Source organism: Grampus griseus (genome assembly GCF_964374135.1).
Source record: "Grampus griseus genome assembly, chromosome: 10".
NCBI classification, from domain to species: Eukaryota; Metazoa; Chordata; class Mammalia; order Artiodactyla; family Delphinidae; genus Grampus; species Grampus griseus.
In genome coordinates this window covers 28,854,864-28,869,369 of record NC_139004.1, presented here as the reverse complement: position 1 = coordinate 28,869,369, position 14,506 = coordinate 28,854,864, and the positions used below count along the sequence as shown (strand labels likewise).

The window sequence follows — 14,506 nt, the reverse complement described above, 5'->3', positions numbered from 1 at the left end:
AGATACAAAAAAAAAAAAAAAGACTGATGGCTCTGCTGAGGATTCAGGGATTGAGGAAACCTGGAAAAGATAGAACCTGAAATATCTGCAAAGAATACGGGCTAAGTGTAGGGGTGGAAACTCTTAAAGATCAGAGTCCATTCTGTGTCCCACTGAGTCCGCATGACCCAGCAAACGTTTGCTTTTCCATCTTCATGTGAATCGCCATCCTCCCTGTTGAGGTCCCAAACCATCACCCCCAACATCCTCTTTTGTCTTTAGCTGAAGGTGAGGGTTTCGGCCATTTTGGCGAGTTATTCAGTTTTCCTGGGTCTCTCACAGGTACACATGTTATTAAACTTTTGTTTCCTTTTCTCCTGTTAGTCTGTCTCACGTCCACCTAATTCTTAGACCTGCCAGAAGAAACTAGAAAGGTAGAGGAAAATGTCTTCCTCCCTGGCAGAAAAAAGACTAGAACTTCAAGAAGCAGAGATAGGAGATGGTCCAATTATAATTTTATACAGTTGCCGTGTGCCGTAAATTAGTTCTCATTAGTAAAAATGTCCTCATTCTGATGACTATTATGTCTAGAATTTCGACAGCATCCTATATTTGTAAATTGTATGCAACTAATTTTTAGTTTGTAATTTATTACAGGGACATTTGATTTATTTATAAACAACCTGATGGTTCATTATTTATTTGAAAAGGAAGCTGAGGAAATAATATCTGGTCTCTAGCAGTCATGGCTTAATTATTACTATTGGTCTCCTGGGGTTCTCTAATAAGTAGCCATAAAAAGTCAATTTGCAATTAGGAAAAGAAATGTGTATATTTGACAGCTTTACATTGACATGATTGACAACAGGACTGACAGAAACTCTACAATGAAAGAAGAATAAGTTCTTCATGCTATTAGCATATTGTCTTAAAAATAAACCACTGTCAATCCTAGGATGAGAAAAGAGTATAAGAATGGTTTGTTTCAGCAATGACTAGGATATCATAAAGGCTGCGTACAAATACCTCAAGAGTAGAAGCCCAAAAGCAACAAGAGACATCATTTCACTGATAGTTTGGAAAATCACTAAAAGGGCTGGCCTGATCAAAAAAGGAATAATTAAAACTGAATAAAAATCATCTGGCAAAGAAAACCATTATCTCAGAGATGATCTCTCACCAAACCAGATAATGAACCATTTCTACTAGATGTTCTTACATCTATCTGGATGACCTCAAATAACTACTAGGTTCTTTTTTTTTTTCATATTAAAAATATTATCCTTTAGCTAAGTGTTTATGTTCTCCTGTCTGAACATCACTCCTCTTTTTTTGCAGGAGGAAGAATATTTCTGTCTTTATCTGTTTTTCCATTCTTCCGGAAGGAAGAAGTATTATTTTAGCTTTTCAAAGCCTTCGGGTCAATGAAATGAGGGTGTCTGAGAAGAATTTAGGGACAGATTCTAAAGGGAAAGTTCCCAAACTGAGTCAGAGCGAGGATTCTGCCACGATCTGGAGTCACTCCTCTGGAAATGGAGTAATTCAAAGAGAGCTCCTGGTGGATGGGGGGCAAAGCAGGAAGGCTGCTGTCATGATCATTTGGGAAATCCACCACGTCAGGCCTCCAGATACACTGAAAACAGCCCCAAACACCAGTTAGGTAAACATCTCTAACCTTTGTCATCCTTGGATTTTCTTTCCTATAAAGATATGCCCTCAAAATGTATACTGCCACAAAAAGCCCTAGGACTGGATTTCCACTAAGGTACTTCTGATTTCGTTCAGATAAAATAACCTTCACAGAGTATCGCACGTTGTCTTGAATTGTAAGACAATAGCCAGGTATGGTCGTGAGGACCTCATAATGGTTGATCTGGGAGGAAGAGGTTAAACTAAAGGTGAGAAGAAGTATTGAAAACATGGTATATGTTTGGTCCTTCTCACTCCAGACAAAGTCCTTGTGATAAGTATCATTAAATATGAGATTTTAAAAGCAATTTTTAAAGAATAAAACTAGAAGACTCAGGAGGAACCACTCCATGTGGAGATTCCCACAGGTGGAGAGTGTGAAGGCCATCTCATGAATAATACAGGGTCATTTCCTCCAGGGCTTGTCCCTGTGGCCTCCAGGGACCTGTTTAGGTTAATAAAAATGAGCTTGAAGGAGCAGAGCCTCACAGGCAAAACCATGCAGCTGGGTTCTCCCACAGGGCCACTGTGACCTGTCCCCCTTGTAAGCTATTAATGACTTTGCTAGCACGTAACTGAGCCCACCTAGAGCCATCCTACATGTCTTAACGTCCTCAGTTTCCAGCTTCATGGCAAGCCTCAAAAAGTGGTTGTGGGCTGGAATCAAAGTAATTTGGATCTAGGGGCTGTTTGGGTTTAACATTTATCTCACCTCCACCCAGCACAACCTTTCCAAATCAGTCTGCACATCTTTGGGGGCTGCAAAAACCTTCCGGACCTTCCAGAATGATACCGGACCTCTCAGTGTGATTGGGAACCAGAACAAGAAGGAGATCCCCTCTCCCCATCCGTGATATCTCAAGAGGCAGAACCAAACCAAGGTCTAGCTTGTAAGCCAAGAATCTCCACAGATACACACTATTATATATAAAATAGATAAACAAAAAGGACCTACTGCATAGCACAGGAAACTATATTCAATATCTTCTAATAACCTATAATGAAAAAGAATCTGAAAAACAATACATATACATATATATGTGTACGTATAACTGAATCACTTTGCTGTACACCTGAAACTAACACAGCATTGTAAATCAACTAGACTTCAATCAAAAAAAAGAATCCCCACATGAGCTGTGGCGCTTGGACACAAGGTCAGAAGGTATGCCTTGAAAATCTGACCAAGCAAATATTTCAATTTAGAGCTTCACCTAAATGTCACCTTGTCAAATTCTGAAGTTTAATACTAAACAGCAGCTGTGTGTGGAACAGAAATCACCAAGAGACAGAAAAATAAGAAAAGAATCCTCCCTGACCAAAATTTAACCTTTTTATAAATGGTTGTTTGTACATCAGAGAAGATCAAATGAATATCATTAATGCCCACAGCAGGAAAAAATTAACATATTCATGAATTAGTACTTTGCTTTCACTTGCCTTGTCAAGGCTGAGACTTTGCTTTTAAACAAATAAAATTTTGTTTGAACTACCATTAATTTATCTGTATTTACCATCCTCCATTTCAAAATTCATATGATGATACCTGTAACCAAATAAATAATTTATTTCTGTACAAAAGATTCAACCTCAAAAAAGAAGTATAAATTGTACTTTGTTTATACAAAACACTTGGCCAGACCTCATCACTTGGCTTTTATCTTTAATTAGCTACAGAAGTCAAAATAAAAATAAATTCTATTAATTTAGCCTGTATTTCAGATAATTTTATGTGGGAAAATAATTCACATTGGCTGTTTACCTCAATAAATTGGTCAATATAATCGACATAGTTGACGGTAGCCTAAGAATGAATGCAGGGGCTTTCTGGGGAAAGATGAATTTGATTAGTCATTAAATTAAAATCCTAGAATAATGACCATTTAAGTGACTTTTAAGAAGATTCCAATTGATTATTCTAGTTATTTCTTCAAACTGATTTACTCTGCGTCGTATCTCATTTCACGGAAGGTGAAAAAAGAGACATACCTGTCTGGAGCTTGCCCCAGAGGCTCTGCCATCAGTGGAAGGGGAACCAGTCAAAATCAAGGAAAGCAACAATAGAACTAATGCAAATAAACATGCATATTTGCTGTTAATTTTTCAGGATTTGAAAGGCACACTGAACTATTTCTCACTTAGGCGGAGATTGTTTCATTCTATTTAGTTTAAGTCAGCTTTACTAGCTCGAGTTACACACATCCATATGCCAGGTCTCTGATAAGAGAACCACCAGGAAAGAAGCTAATCCACCCAAGTCAACTCTCCTACAAACACTCAAGCATGTGAAATCTACCAGATGCTGACCCACCCATCCTCAACTGCCACAAAGAAAGCCCAACTTCCTTGAAGTGCTGGGTAAGCAGTGGGGGTCATCTTCGAAAAGCAGGAATCCCAGCCACCCCTTACATAAAGAGTGCTTACAAGCGGGGCAGAGGTGAGAACTAAATTCTCATACATTGCTTGTGGGACCGTTCATTAGTACAACCTCCTGGAAAAACCATTAAAAGCAACGTCAAAATACAGAGAAAGCCTTAACAAGGTCCATCTATTTGAGCCAATAATTCCACTTCTAGCCACCTAGCCTGAGCACATGATCCAAAATATAGAGAAAATGACAATCAAAGATGTTCATCAAAGTATTATTTTTGATATTCTGGATAATTGGTAACCATCTAAATGTTACAGGGGAGAAGGTAAGTGAATTGGGCAGTATCATCGGTGGGAATTCTGTGTGGCTACTGAAAATGATGCTCATAAAGACTGTTGACATGAAAAGTTATTTAAAACGTGTGATGAAATGCACAGGATGCAAAACTCTATGCTCAGGCTGATCCTGATTTCACAAAAATACGCACATCAAAAAGACTGAAAGGAAATACACCAAAATATTAGTAATTATCATTTGCTCAGAGTAAGATGTGTGATTTTAATTTTCTCTTGTTAGACTATTCTATGTCTTCCAAAAATTTTATAGAAAGCACGTATGTCTAAGAAAAAGAAAATATTTTTAAAAATCAGGGCAGAGGGTCCCTGGTTTTCTTGCTGAGTGGACAGACCGCAGCAGACACTAGGAAATACCTCTAGCCTTCCTGAGCAGATGCCATGTCCCACCTGTCACTCACGCTTGATGGAAAACCTGGTGATGATTTCCTGCCCTCCACATCATGCCTATGCCCCCCTTGACCTTGTCTTTGACTTTCTGTCTTCCTTGTTTATACTGAAATACCCCTCTGGCAGCTACCTCTTCTCTGTAAACCATGCTCTCTAACCGCCCTTTCACCAGCAGGATCCAGTTCCATGGCCTGGTCAGCTTCCTCCTGGAACAGCCTGGTTGAGTCTTGGCACTGACAACAAGCAAGTTACCCTTGAAAGAAACAGGCATCATAACACAAACTACCAAAGGACAGGGCAAGGAAATACAGTTTTCTTAATGCATTCTAAGACAAATACCATATGATATCACTTATATGTGGAATCTAAAAAAAAAGATACAAATGAACTTATGTACAAAACAGAAATAGTCCCACAGACATAGAAAACAAACTTACGGTTTCCAAAGGGGAAAGGGGTGAGGGATAAATAAGAAGTTTGGGAGTAACATATACACATTACTATATATAAAATAGATACACAAGAAGGACCTACTGCATAGCACAGGGAACTATACTCAATATTTTGTAATAATCCATATGGGAAAATAATCTGATAAAGAATATATATGGATGGACACATATATATGTATAACTGAATCACTTTAGTACACCCGAAACTAACACCACAATGTAAATCAACTATACTTCAATTCAGAAATAAATATAATTAAAAAATAAGAAAAAGTGCATTCTATAAAAGCATTTTATATATTGTGGACTTCCTTCGCCTCACAGACCTGGTGCTATACCAGACCCAACTGTATCTGATCTCTTGGGAGGTCCCTACTATGACAATCATCCTTAACACATTCCGTGTTTCAGTGCATCTTCAAAGACCCATAGCATCGCACCCTCACGACTCTGTAAGGCGGGGAGATCAAGGATTATTTTCCTAAGTGTACCCATAAGAAAATTGCAACTCAAGAGTCTGGGCTCTGAGTGGCTCAGACCCTCCATCCTCGAGGCGTGCTCCTCTGTAAATAGTGATGATAATACCCATGTGGGGGAGTTGTTGTAAGGATTAAATGAGATATCGTATGCAGCCTGCTCAGCATCGTGTTTGGCACAGGGGCAGCATTCAACAAATGCCAGCTTCTGTGACCGTTAGGTCAATGGGAAGCTCAAGGTTGCATAGCCGGGAAGCGACAGCGCCAGGCTGTGAAGCCAGGCTGTGAAGCCAGGCTGTTTCACACCAAGTCCACACTTTTTATACTTTATTCCCAACACTGTAAGAGGAGTATTAAGGCATGGCTCAAGCCCTTACAGAACTTATAATACTTTGTAGCAGGCATATCTCAATTGCATGAGACAGTAAAGCAGTGATTCCCACAAAGAACTAAGGCAACGGTAATAAAGACTAGGATATAGCTCTCAAACTACACAATTCTTTTGTCCAACAGCTACCATTCCAGCATCTTCTTATGCGTACATTCCAAAGCTCAGGAACCCCATGTTTCATCCCTGCTTCAAAGTGAGTGGATATGGGGGAAACAGATATGAAAATAAGTCCCTTCCCATCCCGACTATAGAAAACATTTTCTGTGGGCATTGTGAACTGCAGGAAGTTTGAGCTATTTTGGGAAATTTGTCTTTAACTTCTCGAAAGTACCATTCACAATCACACATATGTTTTAAGGGACTTCAAAACAGCTTCAACTGAGTTTAAGTCTGCTTCCACCTTTTGAAAAAATCCTCAACTCGATTAATTAATTTTACCTACAACATGACACCTGGCAGTTGGTAATATAAAAGAAAAGGTACAGGACAGTGAACATTTTATAGGCAAAGGCAGAAAGTTCTCCAAGTTAGAAGCACAGCATGTGCAGACACACACAGAGTAGGAAGTCACTCGGTCTCCTTTACGTTTGGTGCCGTAATCGGGGAATCCAGGACCACCAACCCCAAGCAATACTATTTCTTTACAGCAATCTTGGCCTATTTATCTGACAAAAGAAGAGTGTAAAACTTTGTGTTGTGGAATGTTGACACTTTTTCATATCTAAGAGGGTAATTTATCAATGAAGACTTGAGATGCATATTTTGAAAGGTATTTAATGGGCTGTGTGTTTTCATATTCCCAATATATACTGCTTTCTAAGAGAGAGAGAGAGAGAAATGATGATCACTAAAGTGTGGTCCTTAGCGTAACTGTGAAGTAGGAGGAGTTTATCTTTGGAAATACTCTACCTCCCTTTTCTGCATGTCTGTTATCCTGGGTGGCCAGGGGTGAGGACACCCCCCACCCCCGCCCACTCACTGAACATCTTCAATGGGGCAGACTCGTGTGCAGTGCCTGCTCTGTGTAATCTGTTTTGATCCTTACAACAAACAACCTTACAACACATGTATTCATCACCCCCATTATTCAGAGATCAGGAAACTAAGTCTCATAGAATTTAAGTGACACATCTAAAATACAGAAACCGGACAGTGACTCCGGAGATTCCTCCACTGCGGTGCTCATCTGGGTTTCCCCTGCCTGAACTGGGCTCCCGCAACCTTAGGCACCCCCATCAGCTCTGGCACTATGGACCAGTTACCATCAAGCTGTTAAGGACAGGCCACCACTTGAGTTCATCCTCTTAGAATAGGCACAGGTCCCATTCCTATTCTGAAAGGGACCAGGCAGGCATGATTTTAACCCAAATCTATGGCTCGAGTAGTAAAATTTGAGACAGGATGGCAGGACTTCAGAATGCCCAGACTCTTCAGAGATCATCTAGTCAACCTCTTCCTCCATGAATATGCAGATTTAAAATAACTAAGGCCCGAGAGGGGATGGGGTTTTGCAGAGGTCACCCAACAACTCAAGTGCAGGGCCCGGATGAGAGCCAGAACTTCTCACTCACTCCCATTCTCTTTTATGGCATCAGCTACAAACATTCAAACACGGGGTAAAAATACACATTCTAGGCTACATAGGAATGATTTCAAGGTTATTAATTCACACTGGCTATTCAGAGTGCTGGCCAGACTGCCTGAGCTTGAACCCTGGGTGCCCTTCTTACTAACTGTGTGGCCTAGATAAGGTGCCCTCTCTTTGCCTTGGGTTCCTTAACCGTCATACGAGAATAACAATAGTATCCGCCTCGTGAGGTTATCATGAGGATCAAACGTGATAATCTGTGTAGAGCTCCACCTTCTTTATGCTTGGCATAAAGTAAGCACTGAATAAATGGTACATATGGTTGCTACCGTTTGAATTATTACCATTATGACTACTACTAGTTCAGATAATTGACAGTTAATACTTTCACTCTGGGGGAAGAAGGCAGCAACAACTCCCTGCTGTCAAATCATCTCCTTCTTCTCCAAAGGCAGCACTAGACAGTCTCAGGAATGAAGGTGAGTCAGATGAATGGAAGTTAGCACCAGGAATGAAGAAACTACCTTTGAAAAGAAAAGTGCCTACAGAGTATTTTTATTTGGATGTTCAAAGTCAAAATTCCCCACCTTTCTCAAAACAACTCTTTCTCATTTTATAGTTGACCCTTGTACAACTCGGGGGTTAGGGGCGCTACACATACCCCCTTCTAAGAGGAAAATCTGAGTCTTGCTATCTCTGCCTGGAAAACAAAGGAATTGGTCAATGACTCACCCAAGGGCAGGAAGCTGAAACAGTTTGGAGAGAATCAGGAGTCAAACCCCAGGTCTTTTGATTCCATACATTGTGATCCCTAATCACAGCTCAAACCTGTGTTGTTCAAGGATCAACCGTACTTCCTTCCTTCCCTCCCACCCCCGGTTTGGCTGAGATATAATTAACATAAAACACTGTATTAGTTTTAGGTGTATGTATATATTGTGAAATGATCATCATAGTAAGTTTAGTTGACATCTACCATCTTACATAGTTACAAATTTTTTTCCTTATAATGAGAACTTTTAAGATCTACTGTCTTAGCAACTTTCAAATATACAATACAGTATTGTTAACTATAGTCACCATGCTGTACATTATACCCCCAGAACATACGTATCTTATAACTGGAAGTTTGTACCTTTTGACCACCTTCACCCATTTTGCCCATCCTCCACCCATTTTGCCCATCCTCCACCCCTTGCCTCTGGCAACAACAATCTATTCTCTGGATTTATGAGTTTGGTTTTTCTAGACTCTACATATAAGTGAGATCACACAGTACTTATATTTCTCTGACTTATTCACTTAGCACAATGCCATCAAGGTCCACCCATGTTGTTGCAAATGGCAGGGTCTCCTTTTTATGGCTGAATAATATTCCATTGTATATACACATATACCAGATTTTCCTTATCCACTCATCCATCAGTGGCCATTTAAGCTGTTTCCATATCATGGCTCGTATAGAAAATGCTGTAATGAACATGGAGGTGCAGATATCTTTTCAAGTTAGTATTTTCATTTTCTTTGGATGAATACCCAAAAGTGGGATTGCTGGATCATGTGATAGTTCTATTTTTAATTTTTTGAGGAACCTCCATACCGTTTTCCATAGTGGCTGCACCAGTTTACATTCCCACCAACAGTGTAGGAGGGTTCCCTTTTCTCCACATTCTCACCAACACTTATTTGTGTCTTCTTCAGTTTCTTTCATTATTGTCATAGTTTTCAGGGAACAAGTCTTTCACCCCCTTGATTAAATTTATTCCTAGGTATTTTATTCTTTAAGATGCAGTTACAAATGGGATTGCTTTCTTAATTTCTCTTTCTGATAGTTCGCTATTTTAGGGTATAGAAATGCAACTGATGTTTGTGCATTGATTTTATGTCCTGCAATTTTACTGAATTTGTTTATTGGTCCTAACGGTCTTTTAGTAGAGTCTTTAGGGTTTTCTATGTATAATATCATGTCATTTACAAAGAGATAGTTTTACTTCTTCCTTTCTGATTTGAATGTCTTTTTTTTCTTGCCTAAATGCTATGGCTAGGACTTCCAGTACTATACTAAAGAAAAGTGGCAAGAGTGGGCATTCCTGATCTTAGAGGAAAAGTTTCAGTTAAAAGTCCCCGTCTTTCTTAAACCTAATCATTCTCCGTGACTTCCTATCTCAGTACAAAGCCTGACCATCTATCTAAACATCTTAAGCTTCTCATTCCACACTACCAGCCACTTGGTGACCTAGAGCCACTGATTCTCTCTCTGAAATGGTTTTCTGTAGGTCTCTCTTCTCTTTCCCCATTCTACCTGGTTCAGGCACAATTAATTTTACTTATTGTTTTTGGTCTGGACCGCTTTAGTGGTCTAAAATCTGAGCTCGTTCCTCTTTGCAACCCCACCTACTCACCGCCTCCAAAGTAACTTTTGCAAGATGAATTAGATCAAATCATTTCTCCCATACAGGCTGCATGGCTTCTCCTCCTCTGCAAGGTATATTCATAGCCCAGGCTCACTGAAACACCTCCTCCCAAACTTTCCTGCCACCTCCTCACTGCAGAACACCTACAAGTTCTTTGAACGTGACCTTTCTTTCAACGTGGAACACCTAGCTCCTTCTCTATAGAGATGCAGTCTGAACATGAACTTCTCTGCAAGCTCTTCCAGATTCCCTGAACCCTTTCTTCCCTGGGCTCCCACTGAGCTTGCTCCTATCTCCACTAAACACTCACCATGCTGATCTTTATCACTTAATTTTCTTATCCTTTTCTGCTAGATTGATTTCTGAACAACATGGGCCTCATTCTTGTAGCCTCTGGCACAGGGACTACATAGCACACAGTAGGTACTTAACAAATTAACTGCTGAGTAAACTGAGTGGATGGTACAGAAAATAAAAGGAATGGGAAAATGAGACCTCAGTGACAAAGTTGATCTCAATAAAGCTAATGTCTATAACCTACATGACTAACTGCAAACGATTATGCAAGTAGTTTTTAAAAGAATGTGATGCGTACTTGCAAATGACAAAGCTCTCAAGTTCCCACTTATGTCCGTTAACTGTTCATCACTGGAGAAAGAGAGAGCCACATCCTCCCTAATTTCGTTGGGTTCTGCAGGAGCTGCAAACAAGCCATTTGGAAAGCTCTTGGGATCCTGTAGCTTTAGTTGAGGACACATTCCCTCATAAAATTCTACGGACTGGACTCAAGTAGTAGGTGCTCAGTAAATGCTGATTCGATTTGCAGTGGATTTGAAAGCAAAGAGCAACTCACATTTTAGACTAACTCAACGCAGTGACTGATTGTACTTAAGAAAATAGCTCTAAGGCTAAAGGAAATCAATGGGAGACTGAAAAGCAGCCAACTGTTCACTCCCCTGCCTTGTTCCACAGTCGATGCTTGTCTGCTTCTTGATCCTTTCTAGCTTCTAGGTTTTTCTTTTCTTTTTTTTTTAACATCTTTATTGGAGTATAATTGCTTTACAATGGTGTGTTAGTTTCTGTTTATCAGTTATACATATACATATGTTCCCATATCTCTTCCCTCTTGCGTCTCCCTCCCTCCCACCCTCCCTATCCCACCCCTCTAGGTGGTCACAAACCACCAAGCTGATCTCCCTGTGCTATGCGGCTGCTTCCCACTAGCTATCTATTTTACGTTTGGTAGTGTATATATGTCCGTGCCACTCTCTCACTTTGTCACAGCCTACCCTTCCCCCTCCCCATATCCTCAAGTCCATTCTCTAGTAGGTCTGTGTCTTTATTCCCATCTTACCCCTAGGTTCTTCATGACCTTTTTTTTTTTTTCTTAGATTCCATATATATGTGTTAGCATACAGTATTTGTTTTTCTCTTTCTGACTTACTTCTGACAGACTCTAGGTCCATCCACCTCACTACAAATAACTCAGTTTCGTTTCCTTTTCTGGCTGAGTAATATTCCATTGTAAATATGTGCCACATCTCCTTTATCCATTCATCTGTTGATGGACACTTAGGTTGTTTCCATGTCCGGGCTATTGTAAATAGAGCTGCAATGAACATTTTGGTACACGACTCTTTTTGAATTATGGTTTTCTCAGGGTATATGCCCAGTAGTGGGATTGCTAGGTCGTATGCTAGTTCTATTTTTTACTTCATTGTGTTCCTGGAATGGAGGGGGTCAGTTAGCAAGTGTTGCCCTGTGCCTGTGATACATTTGCCTGTGTTTTGGGTTGATGTAATATGTGTGAAAGTTGAGCTGCGTTATTTAAAATGTCCTACTTTTCCTAAAGCCTCCCCTCCGTATGACAAGTGGGATTCTGGCTTAGGGAAGAGAGAAGGGTGGACTGGAATGCTCTAGCATCTTTCATCTCCAGTTGTGGGATATATGTTAAAGGGAGCTCAGAAACTTTTGTTTTTACTGAAAGGATACTTTAAAAAAAAAAAAAAAGCATAGGCAGCAGACTCATTAGATGTCCACTGAACACTTCTATCCTAACGTACTAAATAGGAAAGATTCAAAGCATGCACTCTGCTATAATTCATTTTGGGATAAGACAAAGACAGCAGTGCCTTGGAGAATAAATCATTAACTAAAGTCAAACGGAGACACCCTGGAAACCAGTGAAACCAGGAGGCAGCCGAGGGATCAGGCAGCTGGGATTTTCCTGTTCCCTCTAGTGACTTCTAGAGAGAAGCATCCCACAGGCAGGAGGAACTCGGCACACTGCGCTCCCTTCTATTTCACTTTTCAAACTTGAAGTTATTTTTAGATGACCCAAGCCCGCTAATCCCAGGCAGGACAATTCCCAGTCCGCTGCGTCTCAAAGCACCTTCCCCTCCCCAGCACTTTCCTTAAAGCACTGGGAAAAGAGGCTCCGATTTCCCGTTTGCTCTCTGCGTACAGACCACCTCCCCTAATCCCCTCTCCAAATCTCAGTCCCGGGGACCACAGGCGTCATTCCCGCTCCTCCACTTATGCACCTGCTGCTGCTACTAGAAAGACGAACCCCTGGGCCACTAGGACTGGGGAAGGGGCTCCTTGAGACCCGCGCCCTCTAGAGGGGGTCAAGGGACCTCGGTCCTCACGGCCGCCGCGGGAGCTGAGAACTGGATCTGGAGACCACCCGCCGCCACGGCCACCGCCCCCGGCCCAGCCCCATACCCCGCCCGCTCTCGGCCGCCCCCCGCCACGGTCCCCCGGCCCGGCCCGGGCGCCGCGCGCAGCCCCGGCAGGACAGGACAGGACAGGACAGGGTGCCGGGACGAGCGGGCCGGCGCCGTTACATAACCGACCTGCTGGTCGTCCGCGATGCGTCGGTGGAGGCTGAGGCGACTGCTGGGCGGTCTGCCGGTCGGCGGAGCCGGCTACTGCTGGCGTGGCGCGGCTGCTCACCTGGCGGCCGGGCCGAGAGCGCGCGGGGACGGGCGCGGTGCCCGCGGGCCTGGGCGTGGGGCCGTGCGCGGCGCGCCCCGCCTCCCGGGCTCCGGCTCCGGCTCCGTGGGTCCGCGGGTCTCTGCCTCCCGCCCGCTCCTCGCCGCAACCTCAGCGGCCGTCACCCGGGACAAAGCGGCTCCGGGGAGGGGCCGAGCCGGCGGCTCTGGCAGGAGCCAGCGGAGATGGGCGCGCCCCCAGCTCCGACTCATCGCGCCAACCTCCAATCAGACCCCGGGAAACCGAGAGCCCCTGTCTGGCCTCCTCTCCTCCCCTCCCGCCTGACCCCGCGCCCTTCCCGGTCCCCCACGCACTCCCCTTCCCGGGCACTCCCCCTGCCCTCCGCCCCGGTGCCCAGGAGGGGGTGAAGACCCTCTGGGGACCGAGTTCAGGAGACGGTCCGTAGGAGTCCCGGGGGGAGGGGCTCCTCGGGGTCACGGCCGGGGTGGTGGCTTCCTTGGGCGTCGGAGTGGGCAGGGGGCTGATGCTGAAGCTAAGGGTGGCTGGGCAGCGACAGCCGGGAAGAAACTGATAGAGAAGCAAACTGTGGGTGGGGAATACTGAGCTGATGGAGCCCCCCTACTCCGGCTAACTGAGGAAAGGTCGAGAAGCCCCTCGAGGGAGGGCCCTGGGGCGCTGCGCCGGGTGGGCGCAGGCGCCCGGTGGCTGGCTTCCCGGCCCCGCCCCGCCCCCGCAGGGGAAGGTGCCCTGCGCGGGCCGTGGCTTTGCCAGGTTTCCCAGCCACCAGACCTGGGGACTGAGGGCTTCAAGGACTCCTATTGTATGAGAGCCTGTGACACAGGAGTGGGTGGCATCCTACGGTATCGTACAGTAAAAGGTTGAATGTGAAACAGAATCTTGGGTAGATCTGTCGCTCAACAAACTTAACCCCGGTAGAGGTCTCTGCTTTACAAAATAAAGCAGTTCAGAGCCGTGGCTTATGGGTGCCACCCGTATGGATAGAGTTGAGTCTCATGGCAAGAGAATGCCAATAGTGTAAAAAATATATATAATAAGGGAAGTGGGAAAAACTGAAGGAAGAAGGGTGGCGGGGTGAGGGTGGGGGAGGGGCGGGGGTGTGTGCACCAACCTGAGGGAGGAAATGAATAAGATATAAATCAGCTTTGCGTTCTGTCATCTTTCTAAACGCTACATAAATAGGCCTTTTCCCTTGTGCTTTTTATGCCCTTTTGTTTCCTGATAACAATGTTAAGATTGCATCGAAGCAACTTGTAAGTTTCACAACTATTCTTTGCTCACCCAGGCACCACATTGTTTTTTCCAAGGCTGACACACAATTGCATCCTCTTTGAAAAACAAAACAGAAAAGGTAGACCTTGGCTCTTCTCTCTGATTAATCTGCATTAAATATAAATAAAGACAGAATTTCAGAGTTGAAAATGACCTCG

At 43.3% G+C, this 14,506-nt stretch overlaps 1 protein-coding gene across 1 annotated transcript in view; it reads right to left on the bottom strand.

Annotated features, from left to right (window-relative positions):
• The window catches only part of RCAN2 (regulator of calcineurin 2), a 265,288-nt gene extending 252,087 nt beyond the window's left edge, over nt 1–13,201 (bottom strand). Inside the window, exon 1 of the mRNA XM_082663759.1 lies at nt 12,959–13,201. The gene's annotated coding sequence lies outside the window, so the exon portion shown is untranslated. The remainder of the gene's footprint in view (nt 1–12,958) is intronic.
• Between the last annotated feature and the right edge of the window lie 1,305 nt (nt 13,202–14,506).